The sequence below is a fragment of the Macaca fascicularis genome, chromosome 9, assembly GCF_037993035.2.
Source record: "Macaca fascicularis isolate 582-1 chromosome 9, T2T-MFA8v1.1".
NCBI classification, from domain to species: domain Eukaryota; kingdom Metazoa; phylum Chordata; class Mammalia; order Primates; family Cercopithecidae; genus Macaca; species Macaca fascicularis.
Genome location: NC_088383.1, coordinates 51,475,654 through 51,487,673, shown reverse-complemented (window position 1 = coordinate 51,487,673; position 12,020 = coordinate 51,475,654). Strand labels below are relative to the sequence as shown.

The window sequence follows — 12,020 nt, the reverse complement described above, 5'->3', positions numbered from 1 at the left end:
TTGTAGAGTATGTGTGATGTGCAGATAGTGTATCCTGTTTTTACTGGCTGGAGTGTTCTGTAGATGACTGTTAGGTCCATTTGGTTAAGTGTCAAGTTTAAGTGCTAAATACCTTTGTGAGTATTCTGCCTTGGTAAATTGTCCAGTACTTTCAGTGGGGTTTTAAAGTCTCACAGTATTATTGTGTGGTTATCTAAGTCTCTTCATAAGTCTCTAGGAACTTGTGTTATGAATCTGGGTGCTCCAGTTTTGGGTATACATATATTTAGGATAGTTAAGTCTTCTCAGTGAATTGAACCTCTTATTATTATGAAATGCCCTTCTTTATCTTTTTTGATCATTGTTAATTTAAAGTCTCTTTTGTCTGAAATAAGAATAGTAACTCCACTCCTGCTCTTTTTTGTTTTGTATTTGCTTGATAAATCTTTTTTTTTTTTTCATTATACTTTAAGTTCTAGGGTACATGTGCACAATGTGCAGATTTATTACATATGTATACATGTGTCATGTTGGTGTGCTGCATCCATTAATTCATCATTTACATTAGGTATATCTCCTAATGCTAACCCTCCCCCCTGCCCTCTCCCCACAATAGGCCCCAATGTGTGATGTTCCCCTTCCTGTGTCCAAGTGATCTCATTGTTCAATTTCCACCTATGAGTGAGAACCTGTGGTGTTTGGTTTTCTGTTCTTGTGATAATTTGCTGAGAATTATGGTTCCAGCTGCATCCATGTCCCTACAAAGGGCATGAACTCATCCTTTTTTATGGCTGCATAGTATTCCATGGTGTACATGTGCCACATTTTGTTAATCCAGTTTGTCACTGATGGACATTTGGGTTGATTCCAAGTCTTTGCTACTGTGAATAGTGCTGCAATAAACATACGTGTGCATGTGTCTTTATAGCAGCATGATTTACTCTTCTTTGGGTATATACCCAGTAGTGGGATGGCTAGGTCAAATGGTATTTTAGTTCTAGATCCTTGAGGAATCGCCACACTGTTTTCCACAGTGATTGAACTAGTTTACAGTCCCACCAACAGTGTAAAAGTGTTCCTATTTCTCCACATCCTCTCCAGCACCTGCTGTTTCCTGAGTTTTTAATGATTGCCATTGTAACTGGTGTGAAATGGTATCTCATTGTAGTTTTGTTTTGCATTTCTCTGATGGCGAGTGATGATGAGCATTTTTTCATGTGTCTGTTGGCTGTATGCATGTCTTCTTTTGAGAAATGTCTGTTCATGTCCTTTGCCCACTTTTTGATGGCGTTGTTTGTTTTTTTCCTTGTAAATTTGATTGAGTTCTTTGTAGGTTCTGGATATTAGCCCTTTGTCAGATGAGTAGATTGCAAACATTTTCTCCCATTCTGTAGGTTGCCTGTTCACTCTGATGGTAGTTTCTTTTGCTGTGCAGAAACTCTAGTTTAATTAGATCCATTTGTCAATTTTGGCTTTTGTTGTCCTTGCTTTTGGTGTTTTAGACATGAAGTCCTTGCTCATGCCTGTGTCCTGAATGGTATTACCTAGGTTTTCTTCTAGGGTTTTTATGGTTTTAGTTCTGACATTTAAGTCTCTAATCCATCTTGAATTAATTTTCATATAAGGAGTAAGGAAAGGATCCAGTTTCAGCTTTCTACTTATGGCTAGCCAATTTTCCCAGCACCATTTATTAAATAGGGAATCCTTTCCCCATTTCTTGTTTCTCTTAGGTTTGTCAAAGATCAGATGGCTGTAGATGTGTGGTATTATTTCTGAGGGCTCTGTTCTGTTCCATTGGTCTATATCTCTGTTTTGGTACCAGTGCCATGCTGTTTTGGTTACTGTAGCCTTGTAGTATAGTTTGAAGTCAAGTAGCGTGATGCCTCCAGCTTTGTTCTTTTGACTTAGGATTGTCTTGGCAATGTGGGGTCTTTTTTGGTTCCATATGAACTTTAAAGTAGTTTTTTCCAATTCTGTGAAGAAAGTCATTGTTAGTTTAATGGGGATGGCTTTGAATGTATAAATTACCTTGGGTAGTATGGCCATTTTCACAATGTTGATTCTTCCTATCCATGAGCATGGTATGTTCTTCCATTTGTTTGTGTCCTCTTTTATTTCACTGATCAGTGGTTTGTAGTTCTCCTTGAAGAAGTCCTTTATTGCATCTATTTGATTCTTCTCTCTTTTCTTCTTTATTAGTCTTGCTAGCGGTCTGTCCATTTTGTTGATCTTTTCAAAAAACCATCTCCTGGATTCATTGATTTTTCGGAGGATTTTTTGTGTCCCCATCTCCTTGAGTTCTGCTCTGATCTTAGTTATTTCTTACCTTCTGCTAGCTTTTGAATGTGTTTGCTCTTGCTTCTCTAGTTCTTTTAATTGTGATGTTACAGTGTCAATTTTAGATCTTCCCTGCTTTCTCTTGTGGGCATTTAGTGCTATAAATTTCCCTCTACACTCTGCTTTAAATGTGTCCCAGAGATTCTGGTGTGTTGTATCTTTGTTCTCATTGGTTTCAAAGAACATTTTAATTTCTGCCTTCATTTCTTTATGCACCCAGTAGTCATTCAGAAGCAGGTTGTTCAGTTTCCATGTAGTTGAGTGGTTTTGGTTGAGTTTCTTAGTCCTGAGTTCTAGTTTGATTGCACTGTGGTCTGAGAGATAGATTGTTATAATTTCTGATTTTTAACATTTGCTGAGGAGTGCTTTACTTCCATCTATGTGGTCAATTTTGGAATAAGTGCATTGTGGTACTGAGAAGAATGTGTACTCTGTTGCTTTGGGATGGAGAGTTCTGTAGATGCCTATTAGGTCCTCTTAGTGCAGAGTTGAGTTAAATTCCTGGATGTCCTTGTTAACTTTCTGTCTCGTTGATCTGTTTAATGTTGACAGTGAGGTGTTAAAGTCTCCCATTGTTATTGTATGGGAGTCTAAGTCTCTTTGTAAGTCTCTAAGGACTTGCTGTATGAATCTGAGTGCTCCTGTATTGGGTGCATTTATATTTAGGATAGTTAGCTCTTCCTGATGAATTGATCCCTTTACCATTATGTAATGGCCTTCTTTGTCTCTTTTGATCTTTGATGGTTTAAAGTCTGTTTTATCAGAGACTGGGATTGCAATCCCTGCTTTTTTTTGGTTTTCCATTTGCTTGGTAGATCATCCTCCATCCCTTTATTTTGAGCCTATGTGTGTCTCTGCATGTGAGATGGGTCTCGTGAATACAGCAAACTGATGTGTCTTGACTCTTTATCCAGTTTGCCAGCCTGTGTCTTTTAATTGGACCATTTCGTCCATTTACATTTAAGGTTAATATTGCTGTGTGTGAACCTGATCCTGTCATTATGATATTAACTGATTAGTTTGCTCATTAGTTGATGCAATTTTTTCCTAGCATCGATGGTCTTTACATTTTGGCATGTTTTTGCAATGACTGGTACCGGTTGTTCCTTTCCACGTTTAGTGCTTCCTTCAGAATCTCTTGTAGAGCAGCCCTGGTGGTGACAAAATCTCTAAGCATTTGCTTGTCTGTAAAGGATTTTATTTCTCCTTCACTGATGAAGCTTAGTTTGGCTGGATATGAAATTCTGGGTTGAAAATTCTTTTCTTTAAGAATGTTGAATATTGGACCCCACTCTCTTCTGGCTTGTAGAATTTCCACCGAGAGATCTGCTGTTAGTCTGATGGGCTTCCCTTTGTGGGTAACCCGACCTTTCTCTCTGGCTGCCCTCATTTCAACTTTGGTGAATCTGACAGTTATGTGTCTTGGAGTTGCTATTCTCAAGGAGTATCTTTGTGGCGTTCTCTGCATCTCCTGAATTTGAATGTTGGCCTGCTGTGCTACGTTGGGGAAGTTCTGGATGATATCCTGCAGTGTGTTTTCCAGCTTGGTTCCATTTTCCCCGTCACTTTCAGGCACACCAATCAGACAAAGATTTGGTCTTTTCACATAATCCCATATTTCTTGGAAACTTTGTTCATTTCTTTTTACTCTTTTTTTTCTCTGAACTTCTCACTTCATTCATTTGATCTTCAATCACTGATACTCTTTCTTCTAGTTGATCGAGTTGGTTACTGAAGCTTGTGTATTTTTCACATAGTTCTTGTATCATGGTTTTCATCTCTATCAGTTCTTTTAAGGTCTTCTCTGCATTGATTATTCTAGTTATCCATTCATCCATTCTTTTTGTCAATGTTTTTAGTTTCTTTGTGCTGGTTACATAGTTTCTCCTTTAGCTCTGAGAAGTTTGATTGAGTGAAGCCTTCTTCTCTCAACTTGTCAAAGTCATTCTCTGTCCAGCTTTTTTCCTTTGCTGGTGATGAGCTGCGTTCCTTTGGAGGGGGGAGATGCGCTCTGAGTTTTTGAATTTTTTGAATTTCCAGCTTTTCTGCCCTGCTTCTTCCCCATCTTTGTGGTTTTATCTGCCCTCGGTCTTTTGATGCTGGTGACGTACTGATGGGGTTTTGGTGTGGGTGTCCTTTCTGTTTGTTAGTTTTCCTTCTAACAGTCAGGACCCTCAGCTGCAGGTCTGTTGGAGATTGCTTGCGGTCCACTCCAGACCCTGTTTTCCTGGGTATCAGCAGTGGAGGCTGCAGAAGATAGAATATTGCTGAACAGCGAGTGTTGCTGTCTGATTCTTGCTCTGGAAGCTTCGTCTCAGGTGTGTACCCCGCCATGTGAGGTGTGAGATGTCGGTCTGCAACTAGTGGGGTATGTCTCCCAGTTAGGCTACTCAGGGGTCAGGGACCCACTTGAGCAGGCAGTCTGTCCATTCTCAGATCTCAACCTCCATGCTGGGAGAACCACTGCTATCTTCAAAGGTGTCAGACAGGGACTTTTGCATCTGCAGAGGTTTCTGCTGCTTTTTGTTTAGCTATGCCCTGTCCCCAGAGATGGAGTCTACAGAGGCAGTCACGCCTCCTTGAGCTGTGGTGGGCTCCACCCAATTCGAGCTTCCTGGCTGCTTTGTTTACCTACTTAAGCCTCAGCAATGGTGAGCGCCCCTCCCCCAGCCTTGCTGCCACCTTGCAGTTAGATCTGAGACTGCTGTGGTAGCAATGAGGGAGGTTCCGTGGGCATGGGACCCTCTGGGCCAGGTGTGGGATATAATCTCCTGATATGCATTTGCTAAGACCCTTGGTAAAGCACAGTATTAGGTTGGGAGTTACCCAATTTACAGGTGTTGTGTGTCTCAATTTCTCTTGGTTAGGAAAAGGAATTCCCTTCCCCCTTGCTCTTCCCAGGTGAGGCGATGCCTTGCCCTGCTTCAGCTCTCGCTGGATGGGCTGCACCTGTGGACCAGCATTGACTGTCTGACACACCCCAGTGAGATGAACCTGGTACCTCAGTTGAAAATGCAGAAATCACTCGTCTTCTGTGTCACTCACATTGGGAGCTGGAGGCTGGAGCTCTTCCTATTCCTGCTCGATAAATCTTTCTCCATTTCTTTTCTCTGAGCCTGTGCATTTCCTTGCATGTGAGATGGGTCTCTTGAAGGCAGCATACAGTTGGGTCTTTGTTCTTCATTTAAGTTGTAAATCTGTGCCTTTTCAGTGGGGGATTTAGTCCATTCTTTTTCAAGGTTAATATTGGTATGTGCAGATTTGATCTTGACATTGTGTTGTTAGCTGTTTGTAAAGTAAACTTGAGTGTGTATTTATATTATGTATATCACAAATATATATTTCTTTATTTGTTCTCTTTTTCAAGTTGGTATTTCTCTGGAAAAATAACTTAGTTTATGCATATTTGCAGAATTTTGCCAATAGTCGTGCACTACAAATGATATTTGATATTTAGTCAGAGATGGACTGCATGCACTATGGTGGTCTATAGGATTATAATGGAGTTTTTTTTTTTTTCTTTTTTTGAGACAGAAACTCATTCTGTCACCCAAGGAGTAGCTGGGATTACAGGCACATGCCACCATGCCCACCTAATTTTTGTGTTTTTAGTAGTGATAGGATTTCACCGTGTTTGCCAGGCTGGTCTCGAATTCCTGACCTCAAGTGATCCATTTGCCTCAGCCTGCCAAAGAGCTGGGATTATAGGCATGAGTCACCAGGCCCAACCAGAGCTTTTATAATGTACTTTTACTGTACTTTTCCTACATTTAGATACAGAAACACCATTGAACTCCAATTGCCTACAGTATTCAGTACAGTAACATGCTACACAGGTGTGTACCCTAGGAACTATAAGCTATACCATATGGCCTAGATGTGTAGAAGGCTATACCATCTAGGTTTGTGTAAGTGCATTCTAGGATATTTGCACAAGAACAAGAGCTCCTAACAACACATTTCTCAGAAGGTATCTGTTGTTAAGTGATACATGGACACTAGTGAGATTAAACTGACTAGTATTAAACATGCAGTGCTGTGCTTATAAACTGAGATAATGGCATGGCTGGATGCCTGCACATTTGCAGCATTTGCAGCAGTCATATTTGCTGGCAGGATTAGAGAATGGCAAGTATGTTAACAAACTCAGTGGAGTCATTAACTTGGGAATGGTTGCAAAAGGCAGCAAGATGAGAGAAATAGTATAAATTACCTTTTAAAATTTAGCATTCTGAAAAAAAGGCAGTTTTGAAAACCATAAATAACATATTTAGAATTGGGAAGAAATCCTTGGTTAGTATCCTTAACAAAATAAATAAAGGAAAATAAGCTGAAAAGTAGGAAAAACACACTTTTATTTATATTTGAAGGGATATCCACTGTAATCAGTAATACAGGAGAATCAGTAATACAAGAGAATTTGTAGGCCTTACAGAATATGCTAAAACTGTGAACATGGAGATCCAAGAAATGTAATTAATGGCAAAGTGATTCTTGTAGCTAGTTGGCATTATTGACCCATTAATGGTGGGAAATCAAATTTTTTGTGCTTTTCAGTGTTTGTTATGGAATTATTTTGAGCTGTAAATATTATTTCTCCAGTTCCTATGCCATAAAACACACATATATCTTAATTAAATCACTTGGGGCAAGTGCATTTCTTATGGAACCATATTCTATGTTACATCAAATTTTCCATCAGAGAAAAAAGTTTATAAACTAGTTTATGAACATTAAGGTTGATAAAGTGTACTAGACTTAGTATTGTGTTGACAGAAATCTAATAGTTCATTACTTCAGTACTAACTTCTGCTTTTACCAATGAAGAGTCTATCATCAACTTTTACCTTCCTTAGTATCATATCCAAATTAGCTGAGATAAATGGATAGAAGTGTATAATTAGAACCTTTATTGTGTGTGTGTGTTAGGTTGAATTTCTTGGAAACACAATACCTAGATTACAAACCTGAACATGTACCTCTGAAACTAAATTCAAAAACAAAAATCCATAAGCATTAGCAAGTATCCATTGCAATACTTTAGAAAAATCTAATAATTTATTGTGGAAACAGGGTATCTTCTCTTAACTATAACTCTGATCTGATTTATGAGCAATTGTACCATATCATATATATCACATATATCATATGTGACAGTTAATTTTATGTGCCTGCTTGGCTAGGTTATAGTACCAATATATTTGGCCAAACACCACCAGTCTAGATATTGCTGTGAAGATATTTTTTAGATACAGTAAACAGTTAAATCAGTAGACTTGGAGTAAAGCAGATTAGCTTCCATAATGTGGTAGGCATCATTCAATTGGCTGAAGGCTGTAGGTCCCCAGAGGAAGAGGAAATTCTGCCTCCAGACTCAAGCTGCAGCATCAGCTCTTTCCTATGTCTTTAACCTGCTGACTTGCCCTGAAAATCTCAGACTTAGACTTGCTAACCTTTTGCACTGAGTCACAACACATGAGCCAATTCATTAAAGTAAATATTGACGTAAATCTCGATAGATAGGTGTGTGTGTTAGATAGGTGTGCGTGTGTATACACACACATGCATACATACGTGTATGTGTGTGTATATATATATTAGCTTTTTTTTGGTGTTTATATTGCTCAAAGATCTTTATGCTTCTTAAATCTGTGACTTAATGTGTTTTAACAGTTTCAAAAAATTATCTCTTCACATATTTCTTTTAGCCATAAAACATCTGTTAAAGGGCTAAAAGAAATAAAATTTTAAACACATTTGCATCCCAAACGCACACAGAAATGCTAGTAACAAACTATAGAAATGATCCCTGAAAGTATAATCTTGAAATACTAAGAGTTCTTCAGAGATACATGTCTAGGTGGAGGGAAGGGAAAGAAAAATCAAAAGTACTAAATCTAAAAGAAGGTCATGAAAGAGAGCAAAAGGAACACAGAAAAGGTAGTCAATAGAAAACGATAATAAAGAGTTCACTTAAATCCATTGTGGAAAACAAAATGATGGAAAAAGATATATCAGGCAAAAGCTAACTTAAAAGAAATCTGGTGTGGCCATACTAATACGCTACAAAGTATACCAGAAAGAATAAACATTAGTATTGACAAGAAGGACTTTAATGAGGCTAAAATAATCTACTAAAAGAAGATGTATAATTCTACATTTGCATGCTCCTAATAGTATGGTCACAAAATATGTAAACTCAGAACTTTCAGAAATAAAAAGAGAGGCAAATCTGCAGTCATAGTTGGAGATTTTCACACACTTCACTGAGTAATTGATAAAATGTTTTGGTGTGGGTAGAACTTGCATAAGCTGTTGGCTAGAGAGCAAAATTGGAACACTCATAAGACTCTGACATTGTTCATTGAAGTCGAATATACACATAGCCTATGGCCAGAGATTTTACTCCAGAGTATAGCCAATAGAATATCAACAGATATGTACAAATGTTTACAGAAACTGTAGTTGTAAAAGACAGACTGCAGATAACTGAAATGATCATTTATACTAGAACTAGGAAATTGATTTGGATTTCATAATGATGATGATGGATTATCATCAGCAGGAAGAATGAACTAATATGTGTAATAATTAAATGAATCTTACAAACATAATGATAGGTGAAATAAGTCAATTACAAATAACTCAAACCATATCATTCTATGAATAGAAAATTTTTTAAAAAAACAACATAGTCTTATAAGTCAAAGTGTTGGCTATATTTGGAACAAGGCAATAGTCACTAGAAGAGAACACAGGGAAGTTCTTGAGATTTAAATAAAGTTCTGTTTTCCTGAGACATGGATAATGGCTTAATGGGTAATTTATCTTTGTGATAATTTATTAAGCTGGACACTTAAGAGTTGCACCCTTTATTTTATCCAAAATCTATTTTCAAGTTAAAGCATGTAATAGAATTGTGCAAAAACTGATTTTCCTGATGAATTTAATCCTGTTCCATTAAATCATCACTTTCAAGTTCTATTCCTGAAGACAGGCTTGGTGTACCCTTTCAGGGCTTTCAGCAATATTCTCTAGTAAAGTCAAACTGAAGACACACTAGCAAAGCATCTTAGAAATTACATGGATTCCTTCCTGAACTGCCATAACATCAGTTTTGCTTACTCTTGTGTTTTATACAGCATGTGTTAGGACTTATGATGTTGTCTGAGTATATATTTGGGTGTCCAGAAAGGATTATCTGGTACCTATGCAGGATTTCAGCCTTTTGTCTACATGTCATGACCTAAAGTCAACAGTGAGGAAATATTTCTTTCCTGCATTGATAAATAAAATCTTATTTTAAATCCTCTAAAAAAATGTGAGCATTATTTGGTTTCCCCTGCCACTCACTCCCAGTAGCTAAGAAATCTGTTTTTCTTCCCTTCTGAATGTTTTTCTCTCATTAGCTTTTTCCCGCAGTTCCGTCTTATTAGATGCCTAGATATGCATACGTCTTTTCCTCTCCTGCATTCAGTATGCAGGATGTGCACGTGCGTGGAGAGGCACAGGAGCTTGTGCTGTGGGGAGGGCAGAATCTTTCCTAGAATGGAGATTCAAGCATCCGGAGTGTCTTTTTGGCTTTTGCCTATTTTCTAACTGTAATAGAAATAACCAGTTTCTGCTTTTACGGAAGGAACCACTCTTGTTTAAAACTACAATTTTTGTGTTTGTGTCAGGTTTTTGTCTGGTTTGTGTTGGACAAAAAGATTGTTCTATGTGTGTGTTTTATAGTTTCACAGACTTTATTCATCCTAGTGGACAAAGGCAGGTAAAACACATGTTTTTTATTTTATTTTTTTCTCTGCAAAACTGTACTTTCAATAAATGACTGATTCTTAAATAGATGGTGATAATTTTTCTAGTGCAGAAATAAAGTCCATGCAAGTTTTATAAAACTTGGATCATACCTTTCAAAGTTCTCCTCGAGTTACGCATAGAAATGAGTACGTGATCCAGAATTAGTTGCTTTCTAGAGCAAAGTGAAGGGAAGAGGGAAAGAACAAGAGAGTGAGTTCTGGGAATAACCATGTTTTCAGTCTCTTCCCAGGGAGGTAAATATATTTAAGACATATATTTTAAGAAATTGCTTATATAATCTGTTCTTATAATTTGGTGTATTCCTTTGAATTAATATTTTCATTTAAGAAATACAGTGCATCCACACTTTAGGTAAATGAAGAAAAGGCTTTCAATGAGGTTATAAAGATTGTGATGTCCCTACTTAGACATGCAAATCAACATAAGGAGATTCACTGAACAGGCACAAGTTTCCCAGCAGGGGAGCCAAGAGTATTTCGGAAACAATGCGTGACACGAAGAAGAGGAGCCAAAGCTGTCTTGTTCATAGGGAGTAGCCCTTTTGTTTTGGACTCCATTTCTACTAGTCCTTAAAATCCCTCCCTGGTTAAAGATGGCTTTTCCAAGTGTCTCAACACAGACTTAGGATATTGAAGTCCCACTTATAAACAGCAAACTCTTCAACATAGAAAGAAAACAAAAGGAGGTAACAACAGACTACCATCCTCAGTGAATTCCTGGGTATTTTTACCCAAAGCAATCAAATCTGCATTTATATTTAGAGAGCTCATGAGAGTGCCCCACCTTGAATACTTAAATCAAGCTCCAGACCCTGTTCCCAGGACTTGATCTATGAGATGTGCATCTTTATAACATGTATCAGGTACACTCTTGGTGTAATAAAATGACTCTGGGTCCTTTTTCTGACCTTTCTCCCTTTTTTCCTTCTCACTTTTACTTTCTGTTCAGTGCATTAGCGAGGGCTATACAAAATTGATAGTGTGTGCTTGGCTTGCTGGAGTATTTATAGACAAAGGTGAGCTCTGGAAAAAGCTTCAGAATCTGAACTTAGAATTAAATAAGAAAACAATGTCCTTGTTCTCTCCCTCCTCTTCCTTGCTGAAAACAAAAGGCCAAGTCTACAAGAAAACATCACTGCAATTCAAAAGCAAGTGTATTTCCACATGCAGAGCAGCTTGTGGGCTAGAAGCAGATGCCAGTGGTTATATAGTAGCAAGTGTTTTGGACTAAACCCTCAGGGAAATATTCCAACCCATCCAAGGTCACCTCTTGTGTGCATGCACATGCACACACACACACACACATGCATATGTGTGTGTGTGTGCATTTATATATGTATGTATGTATGTATATACACACACACATGGTAGAAGCTAACATTTGGCACTCTATATTTTTCTTTGTTTATTTACAGCCTAACATACCCCAAGGTTTTCCAGATACTCATGCTGCTACTACCAGGTCACCAGGCCACCCCACTGCCATCTCTCTTTTAGCTCCACTCTAACTTAACAGTGCTTTTATGTTCCAGGATTTCCACCACCTCCTTCCATTCCTTCACCTTCAGATTCATTTCTTCATGTTCCTTCGCTTTATGATAAAACTTATAGGACTGAGGTTATGTTAGTTAATACAGTTTACATAGCTGGAAAACAGAGAATGTGAGATTAAAATTCAGACCTTTTTTCTCTTAACTCATCAGGCTTCTTTTTGATCAATCATTTCAATATGATGCTTCACTACAGCCCAATTTTTTGTCACATTCTCTGCTTGAGTATAGAAAGGCACTCATTCACATATTTGATGTGTGCAGTGTATCAGACCATAATTTACTTAGGCAATAAGAAAAGTAGGATTTTACTCTATAAATGTTCTACTTCATC

The 12,020-nt window shown here is 37.9% G+C and overlaps 1 pseudogene; it reads right to left on the bottom strand.

Annotated features, from left to right (window-relative positions):
• Positions 1–8,002: 8,002 nt before the first annotated feature.
• On the bottom strand, positions 8,003–8,141 carry LOC123567042 (small nucleolar RNA U3; annotated as a pseudogene).
• Positions 8,142–12,020: the final 3,879 nt, after the last annotated feature.